Here is a 13,290-nt window from a genome sequence, read left to right on the forward strand (position 1 = left end):
CCCGAGAACCACTAGCCCAGAGTGCTAAAGAGAAGTGGGAACGAGATTTTGGGCATAATATCACAGACAAGCAATGGACACAAATCTGCGGTCTAACGAAAAGTATTTCTTGTAATTCACGATATAGACTAATACACTATAAAATAACACACAGAGCGCAATACACATCGGCCAAATTGAAATGTATATTTCCCTCGATGGACGGTAAATGTCCCAGATGTGGGAGTGACAAAGCAGATATCATACATATGTTATAGTCGTGCAACCATCTAATGGAATATTAGTCCGAAGTGTGTAGTGCACTAGATGCCATGTCAGACCATCCTACTGAAAGAACCCCAACAGTGTGTCTATTAGGCGCAGTTGGAAAAATGAATCCCACTTGGCGAAAGCTGCTTAATCTTAGCCTGTTGCTGGTGAAGCAGGCAATATTGATAAGATGGAAAAGCAGATATCCCCCAACCAAAAATGACAGGGACAGGGATATGCTCTGGGCGAATGACAGCGAAGAAATGTATGCCAAATTACTGCCCACTTCGATTCGCCCCAGAGACATATGGGGCAGATACAAACAATACCTATTAGATGCAAATGCAGAAGGAATGGACTCAGATTCGATGTAAACCAATGCATAGAGATCATCCTATAACAATGTGATGTAATGTGACCTGCATAATGTTTGGAATGTATATCATTGTGTTGTATCTGTGCAAGTTAAAATAAAATAAAAAAATACATAAAAAACTTTATGGAATCAACTTCCATTCAAGACATGTCCAAAAGTTTAATTGATAATTTTAGTCGCATATCCTCTTGCCCCGTTGAAATCCCCAAAAATGATAGGGGACAAAAAGAGTAAACCATGGTTCTCAAAGGATCTACAAAAATATAAATCCTCTTCCCTGAAGCTGTTCCATTCTTGGAAGGCCAACCCTAACCCGACATCATTGGCTGCATATAAACTGGCTGCCAAGTTATATAAAACTGCGATAATGGAAGCAAAGAAAAATCATCACAACCATAAATTTCAAAATGCTAAATCGGACACTAAGGAACTTTTCAGGATTCTAAAGGAACTAGAATCCATACTGCAGCCACAGGGGCTTACCCCCACTACACTCGATACTAATTGGTGCCAACAAGTACAAAATGGCATGCACAACAAACTCCTAGGGATTAGAGATGATATCGCGTTAAAAAAGGCGGCCCTCCCATATACTACAGTTCTTAAAAACCATAAACCTTTCGTCAGAAGTCCATTGATTACCCAATTTAATTTTCACCCAATATCAGAGGCCGATTTGAAGATCGTGGTTGAGCATCTAAAGACAACTAAATGCAAGGGCAATCTTGCTCTTCCTTGATTATTAAATCTTGCCCTCCAGTTCTCCTAAAGGCAATCTTTAGGTTTGTGAATAGATCACTCCTGATGATCTAAAACAAGCATGGGTCACCCCTAACTTGAAGAAACCAGGGTTGTCAGTAGATAACCCACTTAACTACAGGCCAATAACCAACACATCTTTATTGTTAAAGATCCTGGATCGAGTTGCCTATATGCAGATCTCTCAGCACCTGAGCCAGTTTTTAATCCTTAACGACGATCAGTCAGGTTTCAGACAGGGCTTTGGCACTGAGACTTCTCAGTTGGATCTGAAGTCCCAACTTTTAGGACACATAGAAAAAGGGCTATCTTCTCTTGCAGTTTCTTTGGATCTGTCTGCAGCCTTCGACTTGGTCGACCATTCTATTTTGGTTACTAGAATAATCGAGGTTGATAACTTTTCCCATTCTGCAGCTTCCTGGATCAGATCCTTCTTGGATAACAGTCAGAACAGAGTCTGTCTTGGGGAAGTTGAAGCCATTCCTGTCTCTGTGCTCTTTGGCATACCACAGGGAGCTAGCACATCTCCCTGTCTTTATAAAATCTATACGGCCCCTTTTTATTGATATGCTGGAACAGGAAGGGATTATTTTTTCGAATTATGCCGATGACACCCATTGTGTCTTCCCGTTATCTGGCGTACATTCACGGGACGAACAGGAGCTTAACAGGATTTTTGCGCTGATTGAAAATTGGATGATGCGTAACAACCTTGCACTAAATAAAAGCAAAACAGAGCTGATGATAGTTGGTAACTCTAGGAACTTAGCTGAACTGGATCCGACCTACATATCATTCATGCTAGGGTTGGTGGAAATTCTCCCCCAAACAAAATAAAATATCCTGGGTGTGGTATTAGACCAGATGCTTAACATGAGGGCCCATGTGAGCAATACTGTATCAACAGCGTTTTGCTATGTAAAACTTCTTGCTCACCTGAGACCACTTATTTCTCAAGCCAATGCCGAATCTATAGCTAGAGCTATCATTGGTGCAAAGATCCACTTCTGCAGTAGTATTCTGGTTGGTCTCTGCAAACTCGACTCTAATAGACTCCAAGTGGTTCAGAACGGAGCAGTAAGAGTGGTCGCTGGTTTAGCGCGCCGTGATCATATTTCTGACGCCAGGCGTGCCCTACATTGGCGTCTAGTAGAGGCTTGAGCCAAGTTTAGACCATTAACAATTGTTTTTAAATGCAAACTTGGAATAATGCCCAAATATCTAAAAGATCCTATAATTGAGAAGGTCAGTAGCAGATCTTTAAGGTTGAGTAATCAAAACCTTTTGGTGCTTCTGCAATGTAAATTGATTGAAGAAGATGGAGGTTGGTGCCTTCTTCTCTGTCGCTCCCAAGTTGTGGAACTCGCTACTGCTGAATCTTAGACAACTCTCCTCCCTGTTGACCTTCAAGAAGGAACTCAAGACCTGGATGTTTTACTGATCCCTCATTTAGACACTGCTTTTGTGGCCTATTCTAATCCGCCGGGAAGTCGTCCCATCTGTTTTTTTCGTTCTGTTCGTCTTGTCCGCGCCATCATGCCTCAGGGCCCATGGCTGCGCAATACAAATGAATTAAAGTAAAGTAAAAGAAGTCCTCAATCACTGCTTAAGAAACAATATTTAGCTTTCTTTGCCGGGTCACAGCACCCCCGGGTGCAAGGTGCAACAGAGCTAGTAGTACACTATAGAAAATCTAATGGGACAAACATAGTCCTAGGTAACAAAACAAGTGGCCCCCATCCGCAGACTGCAAATCGTGACTATTCAAGACAAACTGCCGTTGTGGGATCATCGGTTTGCCAAAAGTGGAGTCAGTCCATTTTAAAGTATATTGGACCAAGAACATTAGTTGCACAGCTGTCTAAGTAATGTAATGTAACAGGAATTGATTTTACATGTGCCCATTAGGACAGTGGTCTCCGGGCACTGAGGGCTGTCAGAGTGGATAGGACATTTTAGGACTAGGCCTGTGTTTCCCGATTTGTGGTCTGTGGTGGAAAGAGGAGGTAGCGGGTTTGAGAGAGAGAATGAACAGAGCTCATCCTGATTTGTCAAACCTTTCTTCTGCCGTTTCAGAAAGGTTTATAGTTTGTCGGACTATACTGCAATAGATATCTTTGGGCAGTTAATAGATATTGGGCCTCATTCCGAGTACGGCGCTAACCAATGGCGCTATTAACGCCTTGGTTGACGCCGTACCCGGACCGGCAGCGCCTTGGTGGATGGCGGAATCACCGCCCCATTCCAAGGTTGGCGGGGCGGTAATTCCCCATTCACCAAGGCTCTTCCCCATTCCCGAATGAGCCCCCTTAGGGCTCAATGGGAATGGGGAAGATGCAAATAACGGTGACCGTTCATTACGGTCACCGTTATTGGCTTGGAGGCCCCTTTGCGCCCTCGACTTTAACACCTGCTCAAAGCAGGTGTTAAGGGCGAGGGCGCAGAGGGAACTCGGAGTATGGCGGTAAGGGATTACCGCCACCGGTCTCGTTACCGGTGGCCGCTATCCCTTACCGCCATACTCGGAATGAGGCCCATTAGGTGTATTCATTCTTTTAATGAGATTCAAGTGTTGTTTGGGCTACCACATCGGGCAGGATTATTTAAAACTAAGATTTGAGTAAGATTTCCTTGCGACCAGGTCTTTCATTCTCGAAGGAGAATTGCATCGTACAGGTTTCCATAAATAGACTCTCAAGAGTGTTTGTGTTCACGCTATTTTATTTTTGCATTTTATGTTTTTTAAGTATAAAATCCCTGAGCCATAATAGTTTATAATATCGATCCAATGTGTATTTCATGCATCACTGTGCTTTTTCAAGGCTACATATGTTCTCATAGCTGTTTGCATGACAAACAACTCTGTGCTCTGAAAATTAAAGGAAAGGGGTTGGAAGAAGAAAGAATGGCAACACTGAATTTGTTGCAAGTCATAGTGAGATATTCTGTGAGATCTTCTGTGTGTTCATTGTTCCTACAATTTCTAGCACTCCATTATTCTGTTTAAGCAGCCTGTAAGCTGTAACAGAAGAAGCATTGGTTTTGCGTATGCATGGAAAAGGCCTTTGGCAGGCACTGCGCAGGTGCAAATGGTGCAAGTACCTGGTCATCTAATAGCAGTGCCTCACAAATGCATTTTGCTGGCATTTAGGCAGGGATCATTGGAAGTGCACCAGGCCTGTATGGCAGATAGGCAGTCAGGGATGATGGAAGGTGCAAGAGGGTCAGCAGGAAGTTTAAAGGCGAGTTGTCTGTATAACACTGGAAGTTGGGGGATTGGGGGGGAAGGGGGAGATGAGGAGTGCCAGCTGAGTAACGTAGATGCTAAAGAGCCAGGGCAAGAGGATAGAGTCCTGGGGGACACCACAGGTGGTGAAGGAAGTAGGAGAGCAGAAGGTGCCCAGGATGAGCGGTCAGTTGGGAAGGAGGTCAGCCAGTCCAGTGCCCGCTCCAAGATACCAAGTGTGTCATGGAGCCTGTGTATGAGGATGGACTGGTTGACCATGTCAAAGGCAGAGGAGAGATCAAGAAAGATGAGGACAGCTGGGGAGATGGAATCCAGGGATGAGAGCAGTTCTTCAGAGGTGTTCAGAATAGCAATCCCTGTGCCTCTGGATGCTCAGAGTCTAAATTGTTGGTCGTGGAGACCACCAACAAGTTCAATGTGAGAGTTGAGTTGGGGCAGGCCCACCTTCTCCAGCAGTTTCCCCAGGAAGGGGGTGATGGAGATAGGGAAGTAGTTGGCTGGATAGGTAGGGTCTGCTGATGATTTATTAAGGAGGGGGCGCACAAGGTAGTGCTTGAAAGAGGATTGGAAAGAACCATTAGCAAAGGAGTGGTTGAAGAGATCAGTGAGTGCAGGGGCAAGAGAGCCAATGTTGTCATTGATGGTTCTGGATGAGCAAGGGGAAACCTGTTTGGAGTGGACAACTCTGGTGACTTCTTCTCCCCTCCCTATGCTCTCCTCCTCCTTCTCTCGCATTGACACTCCTTTCACTCTCTCATTCACCTTTCTTACTCACTCTCCCACTCCTACTCTTGTCCTTACCCTCATGCACTGTCTTCATTCACTATACACACACTCTCACACCTAAGTACCCCTTTCTCTAACAACCGATTCAACACCTTACACACACTTGTAATTCATCTCCACACCCCTGTCCACTGTCCTTCCTCTGCTTGGTCCCCCAGTCTGCATTTCTCCTCCTTGACCTCACCCAAACAACCCACCCTCTCCTGAACTTCCTATCCCCTTTTATCCTTTTCCCCTCCAAATAGCTCTTAGTCTCAGCTGGTTCCCTGGGCCATTCTCTGCTTTGCTGTCCTCCAGGGGGCGGGTTACAGCTATGGGAAATAACAAAGCGCTCATTAAACCTGCCCTTTTTTTAACACGGATGTCTGGCTGTGTACCACAACAGTGGCCCGCTATTGTCAGTCTCTTTCAAAGTTCTTATTCTGTATTGAATGAGCGTCAGTGACGTTCCGCCGGCTTGCTGTTCACTGCTGCCTCTCTCGCTTGTGGTCTGCATGCTCTGTTCTCTGCCGCAAGGGATTTTGGTTTCAGCAGTCCTGAAGCCAAGAGAGAAAACACGGGTCAGCAAGTCGTACAGCAGGTATGGGGTGATTAAAAAGGGTACACTGCAATTGTAGCCAGGCACATGTAGAGGGGACAGCGACTGGAGCCACCTCAACTCCCTCATCCCACCTCTGGGGCAGGACTGACTCTGGCAAACTCCCTGATAGTCCTCTTGTGCCCGATTGAGAGGGGGCCCCATCCCCATTGGCAGGGTCAGATCGCTGACCCGGCCACACACCTACACCCTTTCTCCATAAGTCATCATCTTCACCATGGCATCTGGCTTCCTGGAAGTACCGTGAAAGGAAGTCTACATTTGATTGTTTAGAGCCTGCTTTGTGTACTGTGGTGAAAGAGTATGGCTGGTGGGCCAAGAACCATCTTAAGATATGATGATCTGTGTCCTTCTTTGGTGCCATCCTTACAAAAGGGGCATATGTCTGTAAACAACGTGAACAAACGACCAGAAAATTAATACACTAGGCTATGTATGGCTCATTTTACAGATAGGCACTCTAGCTCCACCACAGGATAGTTGTTTTCTCTAGGGAAGAGATTATAGCTTCTGCACAGGATGGGTTTCTCTTCCTCGTTGTGAACCTGAGATGAGACTGCCCCTAGACCTACTGTGGAAGCATCCGTTTGGAGAAAGAACTCCTGTGAGAAGTCGGGCATGGCTAACACCTGGCTGTTGCAAAGGCCTTCAAGCTGTCAAAAGCTGTGTGGGCCTCGTGGTCCCAGCGTAACTGGTTGTGATGAGTCTTTGTTAGTTTATCATTGAATGGTGCTGCTAATTTGGGGATGGACAGCTTTGTAGTATCCCACCAGCCCTAGAAAAGCCTGCATGCCTTTTTTACTTTGGTGCGGTGGGACACGATGAATGGCCTCCATCGTATTGTGCTGAGGAAGCACCAGTCCATTTCCAACCTTGAACCTGAGAAAGTTCATGGATGACTTGGCCAGGTGACATTTTGCTGGATTGGCCATGAAGGAGGCCCTTCTCAATTCGTTGAAGACAGCAGCCAGTTTTCTCACATGATCCTCCCAGGCCTTGCTATACACACAAAGTCATCGAGGTAGGCCCTACCAAAAGTCTGACAAGCGGCCAGGATATGGTTCATTAGGCATTGGAATATAGTGGAAGCTCCATGGAGGACAACTGGTAGGACGGTAAAATGGAAAATCCCTTCTTCTGTCAAAAACACAGTTTTACACTTTGCATCTTTGTCCAGGGTGGACCTGCCAATATTCCTTTGTGAGGTCCAACGTGGTGATGAACATTGCATCCCCAAGTGTTTCCGCAAGTTTGTCTAGGCATCAAACTTTGATATTTCATTTAATCTTCGAAAATCGATGCAAAAGTGGAAACATTTATCAAGTTTTGGAAACAGTACAATCAGAGAAGGGCACTCATTTTAAAAGTTTTAGATTACTCTCTGGTCTAAGATGTTCTTCAGTTCTCTGACAATCTTTTTTCTGGCTTCAGGTAGATGTTTTCAATCTAATCACTCTTTCGGGTGGACCTTTGTTTTTGTGTTCCACCTCTCTTACTCTTCCTGCGTTTAGGGAGAGTACGACAGGATATTTCTCCAATAATGTTGCTATTTCTTTGTGGCTGGAGTTGGGAAGGCCTGGACCCCATTGACTTGAGTTGGCAGGTAAATTTCTTTGATATTGTTCTAGTAGCGAGCCAGCAATTGTGGGTTGCTGTTTTCGTGCCCGGCTTTTAACTTGTTGACTTGGTAAAGCTGGGATGGTTTTGTTCCATCAACCTGCTGTACTTTATATGTAAGGCAGGATACCACCTCTGCGATGACATCAATCCAATAACTTGTTCTGGGTGGTGGGGAGTAGCACCATGACTTTGTCCCCCACTTGAAATGTAATTTGCTTTGCTTCTATTTTGTAGGATTTTTCCTGGCATGCCTCTGCTACGTGAAGATGAGTTCCTGCCCTGCCGTGTACCTGTACCTGCATGTATTCCTGGGTATTTTAAACCATGAGGTGAGTGCTGGTCTGTTGACTCTCGGGCCCTTCACCTTCTTCTCGCAACATATTGAGGACATCCCGTGGGTTCTGGCCAGACACCCACTCGAAAGGAGAGAATCTTCTGGCGATTGGGGCACCTTCCTTACAGTAAATAGTGCTCATGGCATTAAATCATTCCAGTTTCTTTCCATCCTCTGAGACTAGTTTTCAAAATGCCATCCTATTCTTCAATGAATATGAAGTCTTGTACCTCGTCCAAGTGGAATGCAAGCCAGCTTAGAGGGGTAGGTTTGTGCTTCCCTGGTAAAGGGGTCTGAAGTTACAAGTACGTTCTCAATACACTGGCTATGGGGAGAAGAGAACACAACCAGATCAATAATTGCAGCATTCTGGATATGATTTCTTTCCACTTTTCTCCTACAGCTAGTTGTGGTCAGTACAACATCAGATGAAAATGAAGGGTTCCTTTTCCCTAGATGACCATTACGATATGATATGGCATTTATAACACGCCTTTACACAAGTGTTTCAAGGCGCGACGAGGCAAGAGAGGGGGAACAGAGGGAAGACAAAGACAACGATCCTACTAGGCCAGGTGTCATTCAGATCACGCAAGTGCATGGGAAGTGAGTAAGTGCAGGGGAAAGGGGGAGGTGACAGTGCAGTACATGGAATAATGGAATAAATAAACAATAAGTGAAAGTACGGCCAGCTGGTGGCAAGTGCAAGGGTAAGTGCAGACATCAGGTGTCAAGTGCAGGTGGTGGGACTGTAGGGATACAGAAAACAGTCCCCAAGTGTGGGGGTTTCCAGGAAGGAAGTGCAGGTGTGCGACTAGCGGGGAAGGGGACCTGGGCCCGAGATCAGAGGGTGGCCAGGTAACCAGTGCAGTTTCAGTGTCAGCCAGGAAATTCAGCATGGGAGAGGAGGAGAAAAAGCAGAAGCAAAGAGAAATGTTTTGAGGTGCTTCCGGAACCAGAGATGATTCTCCTCAAGTTTCAGGAAGGCAGGGAGGCTGTTCCAGAGGGAGACCCCAGCCGAAGAAAGAGATCTACCACCAACTTGTTGCTTGGAGAAGCGACTGACCCTGAGGGAGTTGGAGGTGGATGAGCGAAGAGCTTGAGAGGGAAGATATTTAGGATGAGCGAGTGGAAGGTATTGAGGTTCCAGGCCCCAGAAGGCCTTGTGGACAATGCAGAGGGTTTTTAACTTAATCCTCACAGCCACTGGGAGTCAGTGCAGAGATTTCAGTCCTGGAGGGATACGATCCCTGGGCTTGAGGCCAAGGACACGTCTCGCAATCCTGTTCTAGATGAGTTGTAGAGGGCGGAGAGTAGAAGCAGGCAGATTCAGAATGAGGCTTTTGCAATAGTCCAGCCTAGAAAGAACCATAGCTTTGGAGACAGTGAGCTTCTGGGGGAAGGAGAGGAAAGGAAGAATACCTCTGAGGAGGTGCAGTTGGTAGTGTGACCTCTTAGAGATGTCGGAGATGTGAGGAGAGAAGGAGAGTGTGGAGTCAATGATGACCCTGAGATTTTTAGTCTCACAGGTGGGAGCGGAAGATAGCCAAGACAGGCCGGCCAGAGAGTGAACGGGAAAGAAAGGAGCTGTTGAGCCGATGAGGAGAATCTCAGTTTTACTGGCATTAAGGCAGAGATCATTGGTGGTACAACACTCCTGGATGGCTGACAGACAGAGATGAGAGAGGGAGAAGAAGTGGCTGAAGGTAGCCTGAAAATGAGCTGAGTGTCATCCGCATAGCACTGGAAGTTAGGGCAGAGCGCGGCAATGGGGTGGGCAAGAAGTGACAGGTATTTGTTTGAACTACCAGGGAGAGGGGTTAGACCCTTGGGGAACACCACAGGTAGAGATGGAGATAGAGGAGAGGAAGGACCCAAGTTGAACCTGGGAGGGTCGATCAGAGATGAAAGACGTCAGCCCCGTCAGGGCCTGACCGGTGATAGCCAAGTTATCACGGAGACAGTTGAGCAGGATGGCATGGTTGACTGTTTCAAAAGCAGAAGAGAGATCAAGTAAGGTGAGGACACATGGGGTGTTGGAATCAAGGTTGGAGAGCAGGTCTTCACAGATGTTCTGGTAGCTCTGAAGCCAGACTGATGATCATGGAGACAACCAACAGATTCAGTTTGAAGATTGAACTGGTAGATGGCCAACTTTTGCAGGGTCAGCAGAGGGCTTCTTAAGAAGAGGGGGCAAACAGGAGTGCTTCAGGGTGGAAGGGAAGACCCCTGTGGCGAAGGAGTGGTTGCAGAAGTCGGCCAGAGCAGGCGCCATGGAGTCAATGTGGTCCTTGATGGTTTTGGAGGAGCAGGGATGAACCAGTTTAGACGAGACTTTCATAAATCATACTTGTCTAGAAACCTCGTCAGGGGAGAACAGGGGAAAGGCAGAGAAAAATGGAGGCGAGGAGGCCAAAGACGGGCCAGAGGAAGAGCAGGGAGTAGAGGGAGGAAGGGGAGAGGAGGAGAGAGGACAGGATGTCCTGAGTTTTAGAGATGAAATGAGAAGCCAGTGCCGTGCAGAGGGCCTGGGAAGGGACAGGAGCGGTAGAGACTGTGGCAAGATTGGCTGGTTCCTTGCAGAGAAATTGCATCTTATCATTCAGCGCCATCTCCCAATATTCTTGGAGCACCACAGTGAATGGAAACTATGGAGTCTTAGTTTCACGAGTAGGAGGCCACCTTGCTTAACTGGTTTGTCTAAAACTGGTCTCTGGGCAGATGCAGGAGACCGATATTGCAGACTTCCCTAGTTTCTTGCTATGCATAACTTCAAAGATGCTAGGTCCCAGCAGCTAATTTACTATGACAGGTTCTCTGTCAGGGCGAGGTAACAAAGACCCATCCAGATTGGTGTTTTTGGCATGAGCAGTTAGGCATACACCTGGGATGGCTCTTAGGCTGCACATAGTAAAGTATATGATTCGACACAACATGTTCTAGATGAACCTTCATGACTTTGCAGAGAGCATTCTCTCCTCCAAGTTACTGATCAGACATTCTGGTTTAGGAACCTGGAGATGTTGCCATATGTTTTTAGTGTCTTTATCCATATACACCCTGCCGGTACCGGAGATGAATGCCATAGATGAACGTGGCCCTGAACCACTGTTATGCAACTGCATCTCACCTCGCTGATGTGAGTACACAAATATTGGATTGTTCTGAGTTGTGCTGAACTTGGCCAGAAATTGTGAAACCTTTCTGTAATGGACTACTTAATTGCAAGGCATTCCAGCTTACCTATGACATGCCTTGTGGGTCTGTCTGTTCGCTGATAGAAGATGTCTCTCAGCATTTCGTTTTATTATACTGAATGCTTTTTCACACTTTCCGACATTGGCCTAAAAGGTACATGCACATTCTGATATGCGAGGCTTTATACCGTGCTTGGCTGCCATTTGCATGACCTCTTGGCGCACTGGAGGAATTGAAAAAGAGTGGGGGGCGGTTTGATTAGTGGGGAAGAGATAGAGATAAGAAATGAAAGCTAGCTTTGCTGTTGTGTGGGTGTGCGCAGTTTGAAAGTATCCAAGTACGGTGTGTGGGTCTTTTGCTCAGTGGCTTGTGTCAAGAGCAGCTGGGTTTATTTGTTCATAGGGGAACCTTGTGTGCGTGGTGGATGGATGCATTGTCTGGGACTGTGATAATTAAGTTGGATGGAGGGATGCAGCGCATTGATATTTGATGTCTGTGAAGCGGAATTATAGCCAGCAGTTCCAATTTCAATTCTAATACGAAGTAAATGAAGACATGGGGCCTCATTACGAGGTGGGCGGTAAGGGATTACCGGTAAGGGCACCGGTGCCGGTAATCCCTTACCGCCCTACTACGAGTTCCCTTTGCGGGTCCTCCCTTAACACCTGATTTTTTCAGGCGTTAAGGACGGGACCCCCAAAGGGACTCTAGAGCTAATAACCTGCTAATAAATTGCAGTACCGTTATTAGTGCCTTCCCCATTCCCATTGAGCCCTATGGTGGCTCAAATGGGAATGGGGAATGGCCCTGGTGAATGGGGAATTACCGGTCCTGCCAACCTTGGAATGGACCGGTAATTGCTCCATTCACCAGGGCGGAGTCGGAACGAATCTGGAGGCAGCCATGGCGCTAGTAGCGCCATGGCTACCTCCAACCTCGTAATGAGACCCATGGTATTTAAAACCCATGCTCATGTCGTTTAAAAAAAAGGCAAAAGAGTCACCTAAAAACAACTGCACAGCTTCACATTAATGAGAACAAGTGACGGGTGGTGCGTGATTGAGAGGCAGCATACAGTTTGCACAGACGGCCATTTGTGCAAAAGCAGGAGTTGACGTGCCCCTGAAGAAGTTCCTGCTTACGTCTTTTTAATATATATATATAGAGAGGAATGAAACATGTTGGGTGAATGGGGTATGCATTGCCGAATGAGTGAACTTAGTCTGAGCATGAGTGAATAGCTATGTTTAGCTTTTAGCAATTGTACTGCAGTGTTAAAACTAGCCCCTTAATAGCTTAATTATTTTGAAGAGTGGAAGACCGCTTTTTTACAATTAGAATAACATTAATGTTAGTAGTTGCCTTTGAGACAACACTACGAGAACTAGTATCTGTCTGTATTCAAAAGGGAGGAAATAAGGTAACATTGGTTGCACATGAACTGTATTAAGTGAAATAACATTTTTCTACCAATACATTGTTATTTTTTACATTGGTGTACTGTACACTTTCTTGTGTGTGACACTTTACCTTTTCTGATACAACCAGACCACCCATTTTGCTTTTGTGTAATTATGAGGATAGCTTCCTGCAGAGGGGTTGCTTAATAGGGTCTTTAAATAAACCCTTGTATCTCTTGGTGTTGTGAGGTTGGGCAAATGGTAAACCAGGGTCCAAAATATTTGCTCCAAAATACAGCCTTGAAATCACAGATGATTCTAAATGGATTCCTCATTTTACTAATCTATATACTACAGAGCCATCATCTTTAATTACAACCTTAGAAATAGACAGGGAAGCAGGTACAATTTTATTTCACATATCTGAGATAGTTTATTTATACGCCAACAGTCACTTCATAAATCCCCAGGACCGGATAGTATCCCTGGAGATCTTTTTCACAGCCTTGAGAATTTTGGGCTCCAATTCCGACTATCGGCTTTAATAGTATAGTTCAATCATGCATATATCCACACTCCACACTCATGGAATAAAGCTGTCATATGCCCCCATTTATAAAATAAAAAAAAATGCTTGCCCAATCTCTCTCCTAGATTCCACCTTTAAAATATTTGGCAGTGTAATACTTAATAGACTACAATCCTGGGTTGACGAAAAGGACA

At 45.7% G+C, this 13,290-nt stretch overlaps 1 protein-coding gene and 1 long non-coding RNA gene across 3 annotated transcripts in view; one reads left to right on the top strand and one right to left on the bottom strand.

Annotated features, from left to right (window-relative positions):
• Positions 1-13,290, bottom strand: part of LOC138582450 (myosin light polypeptide 6-like) — a 163,111-nt gene that overhangs the window by 98,341 nt on the left and 51,480 nt on the right. The gene's annotated exons all lie outside the window — the stretch shown is intronic.
• The window catches only part of LOC138582451 (uncharacterized), a 103,712-nt gene that overhangs the window by 67,170 nt on the left and 23,252 nt on the right, over positions 1-13,290 (top strand). The window contains exon 2 of the long non-coding RNA XR_011305024.1: positions 7,870-7,964. This is a non-coding gene — a long non-coding RNA (uncharacterized lncRNA). The remainder of the gene's footprint in view (positions 1-7,869; positions 7,965-13,290) is intronic.

The sequence above is a fragment of the Ambystoma mexicanum genome, chromosome 3q, assembly GCF_040938575.1.
Source record: "Ambystoma mexicanum isolate Mex_15411 chromosome 3q, UKY_AmexF1_1, whole genome shotgun sequence".
In the NCBI taxonomy this organism is placed as follows: Eukaryota; Metazoa; Chordata; class Amphibia; order Caudata; family Ambystomatidae; genus Ambystoma; species Ambystoma mexicanum.